At 41.8% G+C, this 22477-nt stretch overlaps 1 long non-coding RNA gene across 2 annotated transcripts in view; it reads right to left on the bottom strand.

The window, feature by feature from the left end:
• Positions 1-22477, bottom strand: part of LOC110308020 — a 173883-nt gene that overhangs the window by 21635 nt on the left and 129771 nt on the right. The gene's annotated exons all lie outside the window — the stretch shown is intronic.

Here is a 22477-nt window from a genome sequence, read left to right on the forward strand (position 1 = left end):
GAAAAAACAATGAAAAAAAGGAAGGAAGGAAAGGTAATGGTGGGTGAATATAATCAAAGCACATCATATAGATGTATAAATACTACATAATGAATCTATTTTATTTTATAATAAATACCTGTTAATAAAAGTCATGGAGCCGAGTGTGGTGGCGCACGCCTTTAATCCCAGCACTCAGGAGGCAGAGGCAGGTAGATTTCTGAGTTCGAGGCCAGCCTGGTCTACAGAGTGAGTTCCAGAACCCTGTCTCAGAAAACCAACCAACCAAACAAACAAATAAAAAGTCATGGAGACTGGGGATATAGCTCAGCAACAGAGCACCTTCCTAGTATACACAAAGCAATACACTCAAACACTAATGCTGGAAAAGAAAAAAGAAAAACTCACAGGGAAAAAAGAGTGGGTGTATAATGAATACATATGAAACTCACATAGGAATCACTTCTATGGGAAAAGAAAAAAAGTAAACAAAACCCCCAAAAATCCAAAGAACTACTATCCATCTGTGACTAGGACACACCCCAGTCCTGCCACGTACTCTTCTTCTTATACACTGACTTCCTTCTGAAGTCTTGTAAACACTGATACCCTCTGTAATTGATTTTAAAAAAGTGCTGCTTCCTCTGTGTACAAGCCTTCCCTGGAGGGCCACCAGAGTCCCGCTGGGCTCACCTCGCTAAGTTACTTTAGTCTCACATGCAAGGTTGGTGGGAACATTACCTTGCAGTGACTAAGTACTGTCCAGTTCCCCTGGTTTTGGAAGCTAGGCTAACAGCAGCTATCAGGGAAGCTCAATGCCCATGGGTGAGTATTTAATAAATTCTGTCTCCATACATCTTGTCCTACTGATGGTAAAGAAGGCCAAAGAGGTCTAATGAGGAGTGCTGGTGTGTTCTCACGATTCCATGGGTCAGATACCACCATCTTTCCCAGTCCTCATTAAGCAATGCAACTGTGTTCTCTCCTCTGTTCCCTAAACATGACATTAGCTGTTGGGGAGCTGCGAGAGGCCTGTGTAGAGTCAGGCCACTTCCTGTGAGAGAGTAGCCTCACACTACCATCAGGTAAGGACCAACACTGCAGGGGGACACTATCCTGACTGTGGGAAAAGAACTGTGTACACAAAGCTATTCAACCACAGGGCTGGAAGAGACTCAAAACAAGCCAAAGCTTAATTAGTGTTGAAGATTTCCCGGCTGGGATTCATGTCAGAGTTCAAGGTCCAAAACCATCACTAAGGACAGTCCATCCATCCAGAGGCACAGAGCTGGGGCTCTTTAGAATTTTTCATATAATCCTCCGTGTTAGTCAGTCTTTCCCACTCTGTGTGTGTGTGTGTGTGTGTGTGTTTATGTAGATAGATAGATAGATAGATAGATAGATAGATAGATAGATAGATAGACAGACAGATAGGTGAGTGTATGTGTGTGTGTGTCTCCCTGACACACACACACATACACACACACACACACACACACACACACACACACACACACACACACAAACCACTGAACTCCCAACCCTGATAAAACCACATGCCTCCTACTCTCTGCTGCTCAATTCTCTTTCCTTCTCTATAAATTGAATTAATGAGGAGTTTTCTAAAAGCATACATTCCCTTAAAGGCTCTATTATTTTGAAGTTAATGGTTTTGACAAGGAGCCAGGCCAAACAGGCCCAAGCAGCAATAACTCTTAAAACAACTCCAAAACTTACCCTCAAATGTCACCAAGGCCCTGTGCTGATCTTTCCTCCCTTTGATTATTGCTAGATGCTTTCCTCCCTCCCTTAACGTTTTATAGAGAACTCAAAAGCATCAAAGAAACCAGCAAAGGACAAGAAGATTGAGAGCCATGTTCAATCTCAATGTTATGATTTTGCCTTTGCCTTCCTACAACACATTCTAACCCCCCCTCCAAAAAACCAACATAATCACAAATGCTGTGTCACACAAATCAAAACAGCAAAATATAGCTAAAGAAGGGGGGAAGGACCTTTTCTCATGTTTATCCAATTCTCAGCATTCATACTTGTCATATATGATAGGATAATGATTTAAGTATTTAAAAACGTATCATTATTTTTATTAAAAAATACTGTGTGTGCGCGCGCACGCGTGTGTGTGTGCGTGTGTGTGTGTGCACGCGCACATGCGCAGATGGCCCTGCATACCACAGACTGCACAACCACAACTGCAGAAAACACAGTGAGAACTCTATCTCCAAAGAATAAATGCTCAAAGGGCATCTCTACATACATGACCTCATTTCAACATACACAGCAGGCAAAATGAATACAACAAACCTTTTCAAATTCTTTAAGCCTAAAATTGAGGGGGGGGGGGAGAAGCAGACACATATTGATAAATGGGTTCATATCTCCTGAAAATAGAATTTAAAATAACAATTTCAGGAGAAAAAAAATTGTATGTAAATTTCTGTGTCTGCAAAATGTTCTAGAAAAGCTGGGCTGATGTACAGAGTTTAGTTTACATGCCATGCAGAAGCGGAAAAGAGAAACACACGGAGCCAGGCATGGTGGCGCACGCCTTTAATCCCAGCACTTGGGAGGCAGAGGCAGGTGGATTTCTGAGTTCGAGGCCAGCCTGGTCTACAGAGTGANTTCCAGGACAGCCAGGGATATACAGAGAAACCCTGTCTCAAAAAAAAAAAAAAACCAAAAAAAAAAAAAAAAAAAAAAAAAAAAAAAAAAAAAAGAGAAACACACGGAACAGAAAGTTCCAGAGCGGGAGCCGTGCAGGGTTCAGTTGGTCAGTCACTCGTCTATAGGCATAGTGTAAGAAACCACACTTGGGGGTTGGAGACATGGCTCAGCAGTTAGGAGCACTGACTGCTCTTCCAGAGGTCCTGAGTTCAATTCCCAGTAACCACATGGTGGCTTACAACCATCTGTAATGAGATCCAATGCCTTTGTCTAGTGTGTCTAAAGACAGCGACAGTGTACTTGCATATATAAAGTAAATAAATCAAAGAAAGAAAGAAAGAAAGAAAGAAAGAAAGAAAGAAAGAAAGAAAGAAAGAGAGAAAGAGAGAGAAAGAGAGAGAAGGAGGGAGGGAGGGAGAAAAAGAGAGAAGAGAAGAGAAGAGAAGAGAAGAGAAGAGAAGAGAAGAGAAGAGAAGAGAAGAGAAGAGAAGAGAAGAGAAGAGAAGAGAGAAAAGGAAAGAAAAGAAAAGAAAAGAAAAGAAAAGAAAAGAAAAGAAAAGAAAAGAAAAGAAAAGAAAAAAAGAAAACAACCCACACTTGATCTCCCAGAACCCATATAGAAAGCCTTGGGACAGTGGCACACCAGTGACCCCAGGGGTGATTGGGAGGCTTGGTCCCATTAACAGACATGGAAGAGGCGCATTGGCCTTTCAGATGAGAACACTGAAGCTCAGGAGTATTTGGGGACTGTCTAAATCTAGTTTTTATGGCCATAACGAATACCCAAGGCTGGGTTTTAAAAGAAGATTTGCTTAGCTTTATGTTTAGAAAAATAACAGGTCGCTACATCTGTCTGGCCCTGCTTGATGGCCTTGGTGAGACTCTGGCATAAATTAGAGCAGATGAAGAAACCATGTAATGAGACAGGATGCCACAAAATCAATAATCAGGATTCCTTTTTATAAAACCCACTTCCTCACAAATTCACTCCTAGAGAGCAGCTCCCTCAATGACCTAATTACCTCCAATAAACCCCATTCTTAAAGATTTTACCACCTCCCAACATCACATTTCCAATACACCAACGTTCGGGGAACCCTCCCAAACCATATCACACTATACCAGGGGGTACAACATACAGCTTCTAACTCCTGGGTAGCAGTTTGCACATGGATACCACTTTGCAGTTTACAAGAATAAAGAGGATGAAAATTTACAATTAAAATTAAAAAGTATGTTTACCAAGTTTGGAATAGCACATGTGGATTTAAATGGGGAAACAGGTAGTGAACTTGCTCCTAGACTGAAATAAATAGGAAGCTGAAAAAATTGCTCAGTGCTTAAGAGTGTATGCTGGCTTTGTTCAGTTCCCAGCATCCATGTTGGGGTGACCATAACCATCTGTTAACGCCAGCTCCACAGGATTCAATGTCCTCTCCTCCGGCCTCTGGAAACTGCACGCATGTGATGTACGTGCATATAGTCAATCACATACACATAACACATATATAAAGTAAAAATACATCTAAGAAGTATTAAGATCAGTATAAACACATATATAAGATGATATGCTTTCATTTAGTAATTGTCGTTTGAGTCTGACTTTGCTTCTGCCCTACATTGCAAAGATTTGTCTGGTCCATGGGAGAAGGATGACTCTGACTCTAGATTTATGATGTTGCTGGCTATTAGTGAAAGCATCTTCAGCAAAGCATAGCGTGTTTCTTACTGATACATCTCTCTGTAAGGTAAGAGTGCCCAGCATTTTACAGTAGGAAAAGCCCCGCCATGTTTGACATGAGCTCATCTGCTTCAAGGGCAATTCGTGTGCACCCACTTATGAGCAAAGTACAAGCAACTGAGTAACAGGAGTTTTCAAACACCCACATTAACTATGTGCACCTATCCCAGCAGCTATTACTAAATCAATCAAGAGGTCTCTTTGGCATTGGCAGGATGGCTCAGTAGGTAAAGACACTTGCCATGAAATCACTGTAACTCCTGCAGAGATGAAAGGAAAATACCGACTCCACAAAGTTGTTCTCTGACTGGCCCATGTGCACCTGCATACATCATACACACAAAAGGTTTATACTAAATAAAACATTCTAAACAAACAAACAAAAAAACCAAACAGGTTTTTTTTGGGGGGGGGGTTGGAATTTTTTGTTTTTTGTTTTGTTTTGTTTTGTTTTGGGCTAATATAGTTAAGCCATGCCTCTCAAAAGTCTTGAATTCAGAGGTAAGATCTAAAGTCCAAAGTTATAAAGCTAGGGCATTTCTTACCTACAAACCACCTAGCATTTTTTAGTGCTACCATGGTTCCAACAAATTTCCACTAGCTTGTTCTTCCTCACCACCATTCTGTGCAGGGACTAACCCCCAGTACTCAGCATCCAGTACCCCACATCCAGCACCCAGTATGTGGTACCCAGCATCCAGCACTCTGTATGTGGTACCCAGCATTCCAGTGATCTTTAAGCACCACAACACCTATGAACCTGGTACTCTTTCCAACCCAGAAACAGAAAGCAAGCCACTATACAGCAAGGGCTGAAAGACCACAGGCTTTTCCTTGTAGAATGCTTAGGGTTCTAGATGGCTATTTATTTCATGATTTATGGGGACTGAAAGACTCCTCATACTTGACACTGCTATTGTCGCACTGTTGCAGACAGAAGGACCAAGATTCTGTTCCCACCAAGGGGCTAGCATCTGGATGAGATTACCCACAAAACTAGGAACGTTAGATGAGCAAACCAAGAAAATCTGACTCCCACACAGCTGGACAGGCTGCTAAAACAGAGTAGGGAGGCTCCTTCCAGTGAACAGTAGTAGACAGAAACATGAGAGGGCCCAGCCAATGGCTGTGCTTTACCATCTCTGGAAGATCCCCTTCCTGTGTCAGCACCTAGGGGGGTAACTTCATTTTGCCAAGAACTTACTGGCCACCCAGAAACTTAGAACACTGTCTGATGTAATGTTTCTTCCCATAAGCCTTCAGATGAGGAAGAACTATCACCTATTTTGACCTAGGATACAAAACTTGATACGATAAAAGTAGCTGCAAGAACTTAAGACGAGCCTCTGTTCCAGGAAGGACTCCATAAAGCTCTCTTAAATGTGTGACTTCCTTAGGCTCACATGCCTCACATCTATCTGCTGACATGAGGGCAAGAATAGCCACCAGCTAGCATGGGTCTGTTACCAAACCCAGTCTGTATACACCCCATGCAACCTCAAGGAGTTCTGCCATGTTCTCTACCTCATAACACACTCCTGAATTCATATACCTACTCTATCACCTCATCCAGACTGGATGAAGAAAATGTGGTACATGCTCACAATGGAATTTCCTCCATCCCTAAGAGAGAATAAAATTTATGGCATCTCCCGGAAAATAAATGGAGCTGGGGTTCATTGTGCTAAGTGAAATAAGCCAGGCACAGAAAGATAAATATCACATTTCCCTTGTACGGAGGAGCTGCATTAAAATGTATATAAATGCATATATCCACAGGGCATAAAAGTACAAAAGGGACCACAAGACAGGAAGAACAGAACTTGAAAGGGGTGGGGGCAACAAGACAGGGTGATGGGATACATGTGACTGAAAGCAGAAGGGACGTTATCTGGGAAAGAGTGAAGTGACCAGCAAGAGAGGGAAGTAGGAGGCAGGAGAGTGCAGAGATGGAAAAAGAAGAGCAAAGCATAGTCATGTATGTATGAAAATGCCCTATGCCATAATGAAATCCATTGCTTTGTAAACTAACTAAAATGTTTTAATTTAACAAAGAGCAAGATAAAGCAGAGAAATATTTATTAACGTATTTTTAAATATCCACATATGCATGATATAGCAGTAGATGTAACTACTTTCACATATTAAGTAACCAGAAATAATTACAACTATACTTTCAAAGTCATAATGTGTAACCATGAGATCAGCAAATGGAGAACTACAGACCGTTGTATAAATAAAGTTTTATTGAAACACACAAATGTTTCACCTACTATAGCGACTGAGTAAAGTCTTCAGCTAACAATTTTTCATGACCTAAGCCTACCTGTCTGTGTCAAATTAAGTTTGTTCCTCCTGGGGATATGACTCAGTTGCAAAGCATTTGCAGAGCATTAGGTGAGTTGAGAGAAGGGGAGGGGAGGAGAGGAGAGGAGAGGAGAAAACACTGAGTCTCCATTCTGTGCCTTAGCTTCTAGTCTCCCACAGACCAGCAATAGTGAAAGGCTACAGACAATGGATGTTGTGCACACACTAGCTTCTTTTCTGACTTACACAAACCAATGAAGTGGCTTTTCCCACTTTCTTCCCAGGTGTTCAGTGTAAAATAACAAAACTCACTTTTTCCACAATTAACTGAAATCTCCAGAATGTCTTACTGGAAACGTCAAGTCTGTGTCCTTGGGGCTAACAGTGTAGCTCATTTTCGAGAATGTTTTTTTCTGAACTGCACACAATTTGGGCATTAGCCCCAACACAAAGAAAAAACACACAAACAAAAGGCATGGTTTCACTCCTGACCCTGAGACGACCTGTCTTACGAGGAGCTTTGGTTTACACTCGAAAAACCCAGAACCATTCAAGAGATCCCTCAGACGATGACTGTCACCAATTCTGACACCACGAAATTCCCTTTTAGAAACTGTAGCAGGGTTTCTACTCACACTGTGTCCTAAGCCCCACCAAGCCCAGCTTTACAGAGGGCATTTTCACACTGCCAGATCATATTCAGAAGCCCTCGACGTTACAAAGCACCAAAATGTCAGCCTCGATCAACACTGGACATTAATGGCACATGATCTGCTCAGAGCATCAGAGGTGGCAAGTACCAGAGGCATGAAGTTGCTGGACTCATAGCTTGTTACACTGGTATCTCTTCAGGTTCTCCCCACTCCTGTGTACATCAACCTACCAAACCCTAATGGATAGAAGCTGCCCCACTACAGAGCCTGCACAGAGGGAAATGAGTTCACAGGCTTTCTGCTTAGCTCTTGCAAACTGCACTAAAAGACTGGATCCAAGCCAAGTCACACCGGGAACCCTACCCCCCCCCCCCCAAATCAGGAAGCAGACCCAGACACAGGAGGAGAAAGGAGAGTTTGAGACTAGCATGGACTAGCATGGGCTACATAGCAAGACTCTGCCAAAGCGCGGGGGGAGGGGGGGGAGAGAAAGAGAGAGAGAGAGAGAGAGAGAGAGAGAGAACTGCTACCTAGAAAAGACAATACTGACCCAGAACTGCTTGGTGGTTCTCCAACAGGCCTGAGAAAAACCTGAAAGGTGCTTGTTAAAGATTTCAAAACTTCCCCCAGAGTTCTCTGACTCAGCAACAGTGGGAGCCAAGAATTAACAATTTGATTGAGAGCCACAAGTGTTGAGGTACTGGTGGTCCCCAGGACCACACCGAGAGAGAGAGAGAGAGAGAGAGAGAGAGAGAGAGAGAGAGAGAGAGAGAGAGAGAGAGAGAACCCAGCGCACAGAAAGAGCCAAGAGGGAGGTGAGCCAGGCCTTTGGAATTCTCAAGTGGCTTAGCAGTGTTTACAGTCTAGCCCATTGCTCCAAGTGTAATGCCTGCAAAGTTAAAATTTCACCAAACAGCCACAGGCAAAAAGGAGGTTCACATGAAAGTCCTGGTAACACTAATGGTGGTGATGGTATTTCTTGAAACAGGGCACTGTGTCGACCTACCTGCCTCTTTTTAAGATGTTTGCAGGTCCTGCCTCTTTGCTCTCTCTTCTGTGGGGTAGGAGGCTCTCATCTCTGCCTTCCTTGGAAACAGTATTATTCCCTAGGAAAACTGTCCCTCTTTACTCCTGTCTGTCCTTGTACAACTGACATTTGCAGCCTGGCATGGTGGAGCATGGCTGGAATCACAGCACTCAATAGGCAGGGGCAGGAGGACCAACTGCAAGATGCAGGCCACTGAGGGCTATAGAGTGGACTGGATGCTAGCCTGGGCAACTCAGTGACTCATGTCTCAAAAAGAAAAGTAAATAAACAACTGGGGCAAGGAGTGTAGATCAGTGGGTAGAGCACTGGCCTAGCAAGTACGAAGTCCTGGATTTGATTCCCAGAACAGCTTCGTTCCTACAGTCCCTATGCTTAGGAGGTGGCAAAAGGAGGATCAGAGCTTCAAGGCTACATACCAGGTTCAAAGTCAGCCTAGGCTATATAAGACCCTGCTTTTAAATTTCTTTTGAAAGCATTGCATTGGGTGCAGCAATTTTATATTTTTACTACCACCCATGGTTTATGTGGTGAAATTTATGCAAATATAAATAGGAAAAACGACCAATGAGATAGTGAGAACACAGAATCAAATTAGATACACACACACACACACACACACACACACACCTGCACATACTCTAATAAACATGGGTGGTGTAATGGGTTAATTGTAAAATCAGAGGGGAAAAATCTGAATAAAGGGCTAACAAACTATCAGTAAGAGCTGATGTGCAGGGAGCACAGAAATAGTCTCAGCGATGCAAAGGTATTACTTAATGGACTGCTACTATCCCATTAAACATTTATAAAACAGGAGCATTTAGTGAAGGGCTGTCAAAAAGCAAGGGCAGGAACCCACTCTCCAAATTCCCAACTCTCCTCACTAAATCAGGAAAATTCCCTCCACCACCTGAACCAGCTGAAAAAGCCCAGGCTATTTTCGGTGGTATTTCTATATTAAGTGCTTTCAGGACAGAGTCCATGCTATAAGCACCCATTAACATTTAGGCAGCTTCATAAGTACATACACTGCAAGGTCAGACCAATCCACATTCTAACAAACTAGACACTCCCAATCACAGGCCACAAACTGGGCCAATATTTACTCGATAATTTGACACTCATTTACCTTTCTTTTCTCCCAGAATAACATCATTTCAGAGTTTTTTTTTTTCTCCCCTGTGACAGGAGATAGTAGTGTTACCAAGGACCAAGGAAGATAAGCAAGAGGGCTAGAGATATTGAGCTTGGAATCTGAACTAAACGTGACCAGGGAGCCTAGCCACTGGCTCGTCGGTTTGCTCACTCCCACCGACTGCACTGACTGCACAATTTATCAAATGCTTGTGTATCTGCCAGGCACAGTTCTTGTCTGAACAGACAGTCAATATCCTTGCCAGACAATGCTTATGTTCCAGCAGAGAAGCCAACAATAAGCCAGTCAGCAAACAAACATTAGTGATCAGGCAGTGTTAAGTCTAGGAAGGAAAACAGGGTAGGGAAAAGTGGAAAGAGGAATGAAGTTATCTGGGGGTCAAAATTGGCATTTTAAATAGAATGGCCAAAGAAAACTTCTCTAGAGACTTTGGGGTAGATATAGGATAAAACCATCAACGAGGCAGTGCTTACTCCACGTTTCAGTTACATAGATACATTCAGTATAAGAAACTGTCACTTGCTTATACTTAAGTGAATTGATGTGGATCATGGGAATACAGAGAGGCACAAGGGCAAACTAGTGCCGGAATGGTCAACCAAACAGGAAAGGGGAATGGAGGGACAGGCAGAAAACATATCCTTCATCTGCCCCAGTATCACAGACATGCAATGGCTTCGTGAAATAGGTCACACAGACAGAGTCGATGGATCTGAGGAAGCATATTATTTTTATACTTTTTTTTCCATTTTATTTAACTTGCTTTATGTGTATGGGTTTTTAGCCTGTGTACCATATTTGTGCAGCATCTGCAGAGCCAAGAAGAGCCAGTGGGACAGCCTGTGCCAGGAGTTGCTAGCAGTTGTGAGCCATCACACAGGTGTTTGGAATGGAACCCTGGTCTGAAAGAGCTACACGTATTCTTACCATGGAGCTATCTCTGTAGTTCCAGAGTCATGTTCTTTTAAAGCTCCCTTTTCTAGGGGCTGGAAAAATGGCTCCACACTTAAGACACATACACTGGTCTTGCATTGAAACCAAGTGTGGATCTTAACACTTATGCTCAGGGCTCACAACTGCCTGTAACTCTAGCTCCAGGGAATCCATGTCCTCTTCTGACCTCTGCAGATACCCACACTCATGTGTGCAAACCCACTCTCAAACTCACTCGTACACATGATTAAAAAAATAAAAATAAGCCCTGACATAGGAGGTCGGGGATGTTAATCCCAGGACTAGAAAGGCAGGCATAGGAGAATATATTGAGTTTTAGGCCAGCCTGGTCTGCACAAAAAGCTCTAGTCCAGACAGGGATATAGTCTATTGAAATATATATGCTATATATAGTCAATAAAATAAAAAGAAATGAAAACATGTTTTCAAAGTTATCTTTTCCCGAATAATCCCTGAATATAGTAAATGGATCACGGAATATAGTAGTTTCTTGTTGTAATTGTGGTAAACATAGAAGACATTATAAATGACGTATGGGGGCTGGAGAGATGGCTCAGAGGTTAAGAGCACTGATTGCTCTTCCAGAGGTCCTGAGTTCAATTCCCAGCAACCACAGATGGCTCACAACCACCTGTAATGGGATCCAATGCCCTCTTCTGGTATCTAGTGTGTATGATGACAGCTACAGTGTACTCATATAAATAAAATTTTAAAAAGATTTATAAACAAATAGAGACTTCTAGTCTTTATACAGGAGGAGTAAGCATGAACACTTTATAAAATTCTAGTGTCTGAATTGGGGGTAGAGCTCGCCTCCTCGAGATCAGTCTCTGGGATTTAAAAAAAAAAGTTTTTAAATGTAAAACTATCTTTTTTTTAAAGCGAGTGTCTTACATTAAAGGACAGGAAGCAATCACTTTAGATGTTTGCAAAGAGAGTGAAATAAGGCTTTGGCATTTAAAATGAAATAAACATCTGAAAAATCTACAGCCACAGAAAAGCCATAATCTATTTCAGATTAAAAGACACAATGAAGTCATCGCTTTCTAGTCGCTGTGATTAGAGTTTGGGTAGAGCCTCAATCATTTATGCTTTTAATCTGAAACTGGTCCTTAAAAGCTGTAATGAATTAAACAACATCCCACCCACAGAATCAATTGTAAAATACACTGTAACTAAAAGCATAATGACTCAATCTGCTTCCTTCCTCGGTTTTCCATAATCCATTTGACCCCCTTCCTGTCACCTAATCTAATCACTGGCTCTCTCTCCATTAACTTAAGACTCTCCCTCTTATGCTATCTGAAGTCACTGCACTTGGTTCTCCCAGAGTTGAGGGACAATTTTATAGATGTCACTATATGAAATTAAATTGTTAAAATGTAAAGTAGACACTGATTGGATTCATGGCTGTGTATATTCCAAGAATAGGGCGGTGCTGGTAGACACAGAGTCTAGAGGGAAAGTCTAAAACCATTTCTGGTGTGTAACAGTTCAGAACCAGCTGAAATATTCTCAGAGAAAAGCATGCTCTCAGGGTTGATGAACAAGGCCTCTCATGTCTACGAATCCTTTCAACCTCACTACTACATCAGACAACAAACAGCATACTGCATTCTAATTCCAAATCATGTGCACAGGACCCTCACCTGATCACACTGCGGCCTTTGGCCCTTATACTTTTCCAAAACTCAAAGATAAACACACAGCCCAAACCAAGAACCTAACCGCAGACCTGAAAAGCAGTTTTTGGTTTCATCCAAGACTAAATTGGTCGCTGTGATAAACAGCTTATTTTAAAATAAAATCAAGGATACAGATAGCTCAGTGGCATAGCATTTGCCTAACATTTGCAATCTGTGGTTGTATCCCCGGTGCAGAAAAGAAAAATAGTTCCAGCCAGGTGGTTGTGGCCCATGACATTAATCTCAGCCTTCAGAAGGCAGAAACAGGCAGATCTCTATGAGTTCAAAGCCATTCTGGTCTACAGAGAGAGTTCCAGGACAGCCAAGGCTACACAAAGAAACTCTGTCTAAAAAAAACAAGCAAGCAAGTAAACAAACAAACAAACAAATTCTTCAAATAAAACAAAAGCACCCTTTCCTGTGGACTTGTCCATTTACAGACATGGAAAACAACTGCCCTGCTTGGTTGAACACCCCAGAACTGCTATCTATAGGCAGATAGAAAAGGAATTTAATGATGTGGGTACCAAATTAATAGTTTTATTCAGATCTCTGCTACACATTAAGAGTGGTGTGCAATCTTTGGCTGCATATGTTGAAGAGGATGGCCTAACCGGTCATCTGTGGGAGGAGAGGCCCTTGGTCCTGTGAAGGTTGTATGTCCCAATATAGGGGAATGCCAGGGCCAGGAAAAGGGAGTGGGTGAGTTGGGGAGCAAGGTGGGGGGAGGGGATAGGGGGGTTTCAGAAGGGAAGCCAGGAAAGGGAATAACATTGAAATGTAAATTTTTTTAAAAATCTAATAAAAAATAGTAATTATTATTAAAATGAAAAAAAAAAAAGGACAGTACAGTCAGTTAAGTATAGAATGAGGAGCTGAGTTCAATCCCAGCACCTATGTAAAACTCAGACGCTGTAGCATGCATTACAATTCCAGCACCGGGAAGCCAGAACCAAGAGTATGCCTAGGGTTACTAGCTACACAACCTAGCCAAATCTCAACCTTCAAGCTCCATCAGAGAGCCTGTCTCAAGAAGAAAATAACTGTGGAAGGCAATGGTAATGGCATCTGGTCTCCACAAACATGCCTACATAATATGCTCATATGCACAAATAAACACAGCACACAAATATACACACACAAACACAATGTGTACAGCTGTTTTTAAATTCTGAAGTTATACAGAAAAAGAATAATTTGGCCAACAGACCTACTTAAAGATTTTGATATGCTTGAAAATCACTGTCATGGAAGTGGACTGGTTAGCAGCCAGGGTTATAGAGAAGAACTAAGAGGGGAAGGAGGAGCAACAGAGAGTTCAAGTAATTGTTACAACTACATCACTAAAACCTGGCAATGCAACTGGAGAGATAGCTCAGTGGTTGAGAATATATAACTTCTCTTCCAACAATCCTGAGTTCAAGTCCCAGCAACCACAGGGTGGCTCACAACCATCTGTAATGAAATTTGATGTCCTCTTCTGCTGTGCAAGAAGACAGAACACTCATTCGTGTGTGTGTGTGTGTGTGTGTGTGTGTCTTTAAAACCTAACTGCATTTGCTACCTGTTTGCTGCCAAACATTTACCTCTACCTAGCAAATGAATCAATTTATTTATCTAACACTTTCTCAAGCCAAGTGAGCTATTTCTTGGACTCTGTGTCTTTTAATAGTATTGATAGCTATTTAGATATACTAACAGGACTTAAGTTTACCAGCCATGGGAGCCTTTTCATCTGGGAAACTGACCCATGTATGTAGGAATACAAAACAGGTATACAAATCCAACATTGAGATGATAAATCAATATCCAGGGAGGCCCTCACCCACTCAGAGGAGAAGGGGAGAGGAGATGGGGATAAGGATTGTGGGAAGGGGTGACCAGGAGTGGGGCAGTGAGTAGGACACAAAGTGAATAAGTAAAAACTAAATAAGTAAATAAAGCAAAAAAAGAGATGATAAATCATAAAGATACTATACTGTATGATTTTTATTTGCAACAATTTTATAATAAAGTTTAAAATAAAAAATGTGAGGTAATAATAAAAATAGAATATAAATACTGCTGGGCAGTGGTGGCGCATACCTTTAATCCCAGCACTTGGGAGGCAGAGGCAGGGGGATTTCTGAGTTTGAGGCTAGCCTGGTCTACAGAGTGAGTTCTGGGACAGCCAGGGCTATACAGAGAAACCCTGCCCTCCCCCCAAAAAAACCAAACCAAACAAACAAACCAAAAAAAAAAATAATAATATAAATAAATAGAATTAAATGGAAAAACTAATAAAAAACCAAAGGTGTATATATACAATTTTACCACTTAACAAATTGCTATACTAACAAGACAGACATGTCTAACATAATACAATCCAAAGACATGCTAATTTGATATTTATATGCTGAGGAATGACAGTAGGAAGATATTAAGTATTTGTCTTCTGTAATTAAACCATTATGTTTCTGTAAGAACAGAAAATGTATGCATTTCTGCAAACACAATATGCAAATATGCATTTACATATTATATGTAATATGTATATTATATATGCACATACACTGAATTTATAATATATAACAGCCTTGAACCTGAGCGGAGGTGTTTCACGCTGTATCCAGTGGTATTGCACCGTTTCCACACAGTCAGTAGAAACTGTACATACTGTGTGTTCAGAGTCGAGGCTAGAGTGAGACCACGTGATTCAGTCCCAGCAAGCACTGCCAGGGACACCGCTGATTTGTCACATGGTTGATATTTTTAAGTTTGTGGCCATCACACATTCAGAAACTTTTCACTGTGGCCAAAATTTCCCAAACCCAATCAATGACACGAGCCACAATTTAAGAAGCACCACTGTAAATATCCTATGTATGGCTAAACACAAATTCTTTTTCTAAAATTTCTCCCAGTAAATGTAGAAAAGACTTAAACAGACACTTTATCAAATAGGACTCAGTACTGCAAGTAAGCACAAGAAAATATGCTCAGTACTAGCTATCAGGGAAATGCAAATCAAGTCGAAAATGACATATTACTTCACCCTCATAAAAAAAGAGAGAGAGAGATTGAGAGGGAGAGGGAGAGACAACAGAAAATGCTAGTAGGCATACACAGAAGACGGATTACAGAAAGATAACTGGTAGAAGTGTAAGAGAGCACAGATACTCTTGTAAATGATGTGGTAGGTTCTTATGAAAAGTAAACACACAAGCCGGGCGGTGATGCGCACGCCTTTAATCCCAGAACTCGGGAGGCAGAGGCAGGTGGATTTCTGAGTTCAAGGCCAGCCTGGTCTACAGAGTGAGTTCCAGGACAGCCAGGGCTATACAGAGAAACCCTGNGTTCAAGGCCAGCCTGGTCTACAGAGTGAGTTCCAGGACAGCCAGGGCTATACAGAGAAACCCTGTCTCGAAAAAAAAAAAAAAAAAAAAAAGTAAACACACAGTTACCATTTGATGCAATAATTTCATTCTTGGGCATTCATTACAGAGCAACCAGAACGTATGTCCACATGAATACCTGTATATAAATGTTCATCGCAGCTTTATTCATTAATAGCCAAGGTTTACCAACAGTCCAGATACCTTCACCAAGTGGATGGTGACACCAAGTATGGTCCCTCAAGCCATAATACGGTCCTCTGCAATAAGGAGAATGGGTAACCTGGATGAATCTCTGGGGAACTGCAATGATCCTCAAAACATAACCACCAAAGAACTATGTGATTCCAGTTATGGATGTAAAGATTTTTGATACGGAGAACCAATTAGTGTCTGCAGAAGCAGAGAAGAGAGTGGAAGAAGGAGGTGGGTGTTGCTGTCACAGTACAACAGAAAGGAAACATATTCACTGTGGTGTTAAAAATACAACCTGGAAAATATGACAGCTATACAGTAACACACACACACACACACACACACACACACACACACACACACACAGGTTAAACCAGAAGCTCAACAATCCCATCAGAACCGATACGTCAGTCTCGTGAAATGGCATCGTTGAGAACACCTGGGCAGTGGCTCTACAGTATGATGTCTTACAACATTACATTTATTAAGATATCAGTTAGGAATCAGATCAATAACAAGTATTTGCAAACTTAGCTATTTCAAAACAATAAGGGTAAAAATTTTTACTCAGTTAGCCTCATGAACCTGAGCTTCATTCTAGGAAGCCAAGATGGAGGAAGGAAACCCAATCTCAAAAGATGTCCTCTCACCTCTGTCATCAAATATACTTAAAGTAATACTAAAAAATAAAATAATAATATATTAACTGCATCTGTTTTTTAAAGTCCATTCATTTTCTCCACATGACTGGTTTATCCATAGTTGCTAGTATCTACATAGTGCCATGGGGGTGACTAATCAAAGTTAACTTTATGAATGAAAAAAAAAAAAAGCCTTAAGCAAGAGAGTCCCTTTTAGCACTCACATGTGCATGAAGTTTTAATACAGACAAATCCACCCTAAGAAAACAAAACAGATCATAACGTTGTGTGCCTTTGGGACTAGGAAGGCAGTGACTGACTTTACCAACCACAAAAATGGTTAGCTTCTCCATCCTGATGGGAAGGCCTGACTAAGCAAGTGTGTACATTTGTCAAAACTGTCCCTCCGTGTATGGAAATCTCCGATGTAAAAATGGAGACAAAGACGAAATGAGGCTTAAATTACTGACTTGGAGACTCTGGGCCTGTGGTAAAACATCATGGCTTTAGTTATGTGAAGTCACCAAAGTAAGTCATTAAAATAAACTTAAAATTATCCTGTCTCTTTCTTTTGCACTCTTCTCAAAGAAAGGAAGTTGCAATCAACATAGTTACTATGAAGCGAATTCATATATTTAAAAAAAAAGTATCATTAAATCAGACTAAATTAAATTAAAACAGATGTAATTAGGGCCCTCTGAAAGTCATTCTGGCTAATACTTTGTTTACATGCAGTATAGATGGAGCAACTACTGACCTCGGGCGCTTTTAGCTGTTGCTATATTAATTATTACATGTGCTTTTTATATTCCCGCTCCAGATATCCTCTACAGGTCTGTAGCTAATGTCTGGCTGCAAGGTTACTTCAGATACGTTTCAGCTCCCACAGAAGGAAATGAATCCCAGGGGTACCTACCCACGTATTAATATGGATGCACACTGAGTGTAAGCAAGGGGTGTGTGTTTTTGTCTGCTCACTCTTGACTTTCCTCTACCTAGGATATGTATTTGTTTATTTGGACAAAACTAAGAGATGGATGGTGAACTGTTCTTACTTGTAATTATACCAGCAGAACCCAACCCTATCCACTTAATAGGCTTCCACTGCAGAGACATGTCTGCTTAATTGGCCAGACAAGTCAAGACGCTGATGGGAATTACTGCTTGACCCTATGAGCGATTCACACACAAGATAACAATGTTAGACATTTCCAATGCCTACTATCCATTAGGTCCAGGCTCTCTGTAACTATCTCACTGGTGGCTGATGAGGCTTGCTCAGGATGACATAACTGATCACATCTGACGGCTTGAATGTCCTTTTCATCCAGGTTGCTTCTGAAAGTTACCATCAGTTTGAATCTTCACATCACTTCACTCTTCATCCTGACACTCCAGTCTTACACACTGTCATTCATAAAATGCTGCAACCCCTATGATTAAACTCTGTTCATGAAGAAACAAAACTTCAAACTCTTCCCCTAAGGGTGAGGTGTAGTAGCAAAAGCCTGTAATTGTACCACTGTGAAGAGGCGGAGGCAGGAGGATTAGTGGAAGTTCAAGGCCAGCCTGGACCAAGCCTCAAGTTAACCAGAGTTATAGAGTTAAGACCCTATTTCAAAAGTAGAAAGGAAGGGGGTGGAGGTGTGTGTGTGGAAATTCCTTCTCTCCGTGTTGATATGGGGAGGTGTCTCAAAGCAATTTCACCAATCACTTTCAAATGAAAGGTTTGGATAAGGTAACAACCACGACAACCAGATTATACCCTGTAAAGGCCACCAACCAGGATAGAAACAAGGAGTCCTCTGGCCCTTTAACAAACAGCTAAAGCTGTTCTTATCTGTAGCTATGTTTTTGATTCGTACCTGTACCTCCCCAGTGGATAGAAGAACACACTGTACCATGGATTATTATTTTTATACTCAGCACTTCTTCAGAACTAAAAAAGATCCATTAGGGAATCTTTTGCTCCTTAGACTGCAGAGCTTGATATGACCAGGAGGCCAATGAATGCTGGTATTTCAACAAACTGAATCTTTTAATGACAGGTGTCAGGGAGAACAGACAGATACAAGATACACGGGAGCCAGAAATGTGCATTTCAGTCACAATTATTGAGCTGTCCAGGATCTGTCTCCATGTCTTCAAGTCCTCCTCCTCCTCCTCCTCTTCCTCCTCCTCCTCCTGCTGCTGCTGCTGCTCCTCCTCCTTCTTTTGCTGAATTTACAAGACAACATGTCTGAAGTCTCAATCAACAGTTAAGATATTAAGTGAACCTAACACAGCACAGCACACACAGAGACACAGGAGATCTGAAGCTGCAATCCATCTAGGCCTTTGACAGCCATATTTTGTAACCTAGATAGAGTATGGGGTAGAGTTGGTTTCTCTCGTCTCTCATTGGCTGATTAATGAATTTATATTAAAGCAAAGATGTTGCAGAGATGAGAAGCTCAAAACTCTTCACTGGAGCACCCTATTGATGTGGAGAAAGTTCACAAAAAAACAAAAACAAACACAAACAAACAAACAAACAAAACCCTCTGATTTTGGACAAGAACCCCAAAGTATACCATCTTGTTGTAAAAAAGAAGGTCCTCACAGTTGAGCTCAGAGCCTGTATTCCTCACTGGTTATCTAATCCAAGTCCGGCTGTCTCCTCTTCACCTCCATTGCCACCAACAGGACATCAAGATGCTGTAATCTGTTTGGTCCAAATGGGTAAAGTATCATCTATGATTACGCATGCAACGTCCACACCCACCACTTTGTCAAAGATAGTGCATGGGGCATGCAAAGACACCAAGCCTCTGGGTACCCCAAGCACAAATAAGGGACCTGGCTGCAAGCTGATGATTACCAGCGGCTAGAAGACATACCTTAAGAGTTCTGTGTGAGGGCTCAGACAGTAAAGTCCTTGCCATGCAAGCTTGAAGTGAGTAAACCAAGAAAGCCCAGACTGAGTGTTCATTCTTGACATGGGAAAGTCATGTCAAGAACTTCAATGCATCAGACCCACAAGAGGCAAAGCCTTCCCCATGTGAGGCTCAGAGATCAAGAAAAGACTTCCTCTGGTTCAAGTATTGATGCTGACATCGTGTGCAGAGATTATCAACCACAGCTTCTTCCTCCCAGGATGACTGTGGCCTGAGACTGTTCACCTACAGGATCTCCTATAGAGATTAGCAAAACCTGCCTCCTTGTTCAGCCATTAACCATAAAGCCACCTCCTCAATTCAGATCTTAAAAAAAAAAAAAACACTGAGTTTCATGATTATTTCATGGTGGTGTGTCTCCATTATGACATGCATGGCCTAACAGAGCCCAGCTTTTCTGTCCATGAGCCTGCGTGCCTCCTCTCTCTTCAGTCCCTTATCAATCCAGCCAGGGTTTGGGGACAGAAAAAAGAAAAAAAAAAAAAAAAACAGATGAAGCAGCCAAAGCCTATTATCCTTTGGGGATGGGGGGTGGGGGAGTGGGAGTGGGGAACAGGGGATCCCTGGGGCTCACCAGCCAGCCATTCTTGCTCTATCATTAAGCTCCAGGTTCAATGAGAAACCTCACCTGAAAAAGTACGGTAGAAGGAAATTGATAGAAGACACCCCAGGCCTCTCATGCACACAGTGCACTAATTTTTACACACATACACACAAAGAAGCATGAATATGTGGATGGGTCAGCCACTGAACGCACATCCTTGAAGGCTTGGGGTTTTGAGCTAATCTTTGCTAAATAAGAGCTGATGGACCTTATCTGATGGGAAAGGTAGACTCTTGGCAAAATTTTGTCCAACTAGGACAAAACAAACACAAACAGATTAACCGAGTGGGCCGATATGGCTTTAGCAGACGCTTTCAATAACTAAGGTGAGAACAGTGGCTGCCATTAAAGAAAAAGGGAAATTTGAGAAAATTATTCCTTTATTCATTGACTAATAATTTTATTTCTCATATAATTAAATGGAGGAACATATTCCTTTAAGCATCAATTCATCAGCACTTACTCACCAACCACTGACTCTGCATAAGCCACTGTTCTAAGGTCCTGGAGAACAGAATCAGGGCAAGCATACAGGACCCCGCTCACCAACCGCCCCCAGAGAAAACAGCCTTCAGATAAAGAGTTTGATTCACACACATTCTAAACATAAACCGTGACGTCATTTCAATTCCTTTCCTCAAACCACAAAAGACATTTTCAGTTCTGTAAGTTAGAAAACTTGATCTGCCAGAGGAGGCAGGAATTCAGGCAGATGAAGGATGTCTTCCCACACTTGAGTCCTTCTACTGTCTTGTGGGCGCCAAGTTAAGAAACTGACTGAATGTGCATGTCGAGACTGTGAAGGCCAAAACCCACTTGGTAGGAAACAAAATAAATCTCTTTTCTGTGTATTTGTGAGCTATGGATTTTGTTAAAGAATAGAGATTATATGGACAACAGGCCAGCACTGCCTGAGCTTCAGGAAGCTTACTTTTAAGACGTATATGTATGTGCACATAAGTTAATCATGTGTGTGTGTGAATGCTTGTGGAGGCCAGAGGACAGCCGCTAATGTCATCTTTAGAAACACCATTCACCTCTTCTGATACAGAGCTAATGGACACAAAATGGTTGCACAGAGAGGTCCCATGGATCCTCTTGCTATACTTCCAGAGAACCCAAGTTTGAGTTCCAGCACCCATATGGTTGTTCACAGTTTGTCTATGATGCCAGTTTCAGGGCACCTGACCCCCTCCTCTGCCCTACCTAATACCAGGCATGAGTGTGGAGCACACACATACATGCAGGCAAAGCACCCCACATAGCAAATAAAATAAATTTAATTTTTAAAAGATAATAAAAACAACAAATAAAGTGCAAAAACAGGGAGAGAGAGATGGAGGGAGGGAGGGAGGGAGAGACGGAGTACGGAAATGAAGGCTGGTTGGTTTGAGCCTGAGCAGTCTCACCTTCTCCACAACACTTTCAGGAGAAACCTAGATTTCAGCTCTTCACAAGAATATCAATGAATAACAGAGGAAAGCTCCCGTGGATCTCGGCACTGCCCCTTGACATTCCATTCCATTTAGAGAATGTTGCAGTCCACACATGCAAAGTACTATAAAACACTGCGTAGTGTTTATACACCATAGCTCACCTACTGGATGAGCCAGAGCCCACTTCCCAAACCAGCCACCACAGGCGAATGCCACCACACAGTCAGCTGTGCAGCTCACTCTGCTAACAACATGGTAGTTCTTAAACACTCTCATACGCACAATAAATACCTAAGGCCCTACACAGAATGGTCTTATTCAGCCCAGGATAGCACAGATGCTCCACTAGGGAATACTTTGGGTTTAATTGATCCTTAAAAGTTAATTGGTGATGACCTCTGTTACAAAGCTTGAATCTTACAGGCATTGTTCAAAATGAGAGTAGATGATAATCCTACAAACTACCTGACACTGATCCTTGAAAGGACAGAGATATCAACAAAGATGGGAGATAAGGGTAAATACAGACAAGAAATAAAGCATGGTTTGGCTTCCAAGGGGTCAGCGTCACAGCTTTCAAGCAAGGGAAAGGCATTTAGTAGAAGTTACCCTCCAAGTTTGGGTCTTTTCTTGGATTACTGACATGTAGCATGGCCGTCTTCCACAACAGGCACTGACAGTGAGGTTTCACTCCCGAGTGGTGCTGTTTTCAAGAAAGGGAAGCCATACAGTGTGCTGTGTGGCTGAACTGGGATGTCTAGTGGGTCACATTTGACTTATAGTATTTTCAAATGGCATATTTATTAAGACGAACCCCATCGAAAACAGAGGATCATTCCCCTCACAAACAAACACATTCAAACACTACCTCCCACTAGAATTACTAAATGAAGCATGGTGTTCCAGAGACTTCTTTTCCCCGTAATCTTTGGGAATTGGGATAATAGTGGGAGATAAAAGAGAGAGGATGGGGGAGGCAGCTCAGTGGGTAAAGTGTTCACAAGGCATGCAAATATGAGGGTATGAGTTTGGAACACCAATACCCTAACATTTAAAAAAAAGGAGGGGGAGGGGGAGGGGAAG

Source organism: Mus caroli, chromosome 13 (genome assembly GCF_900094665.2).
Source record: "Mus caroli chromosome 13, CAROLI_EIJ_v1.1, whole genome shotgun sequence".
NCBI classification, from domain to species: domain Eukaryota; kingdom Metazoa; phylum Chordata; class Mammalia; order Rodentia; family Muridae; genus Mus; species Mus caroli.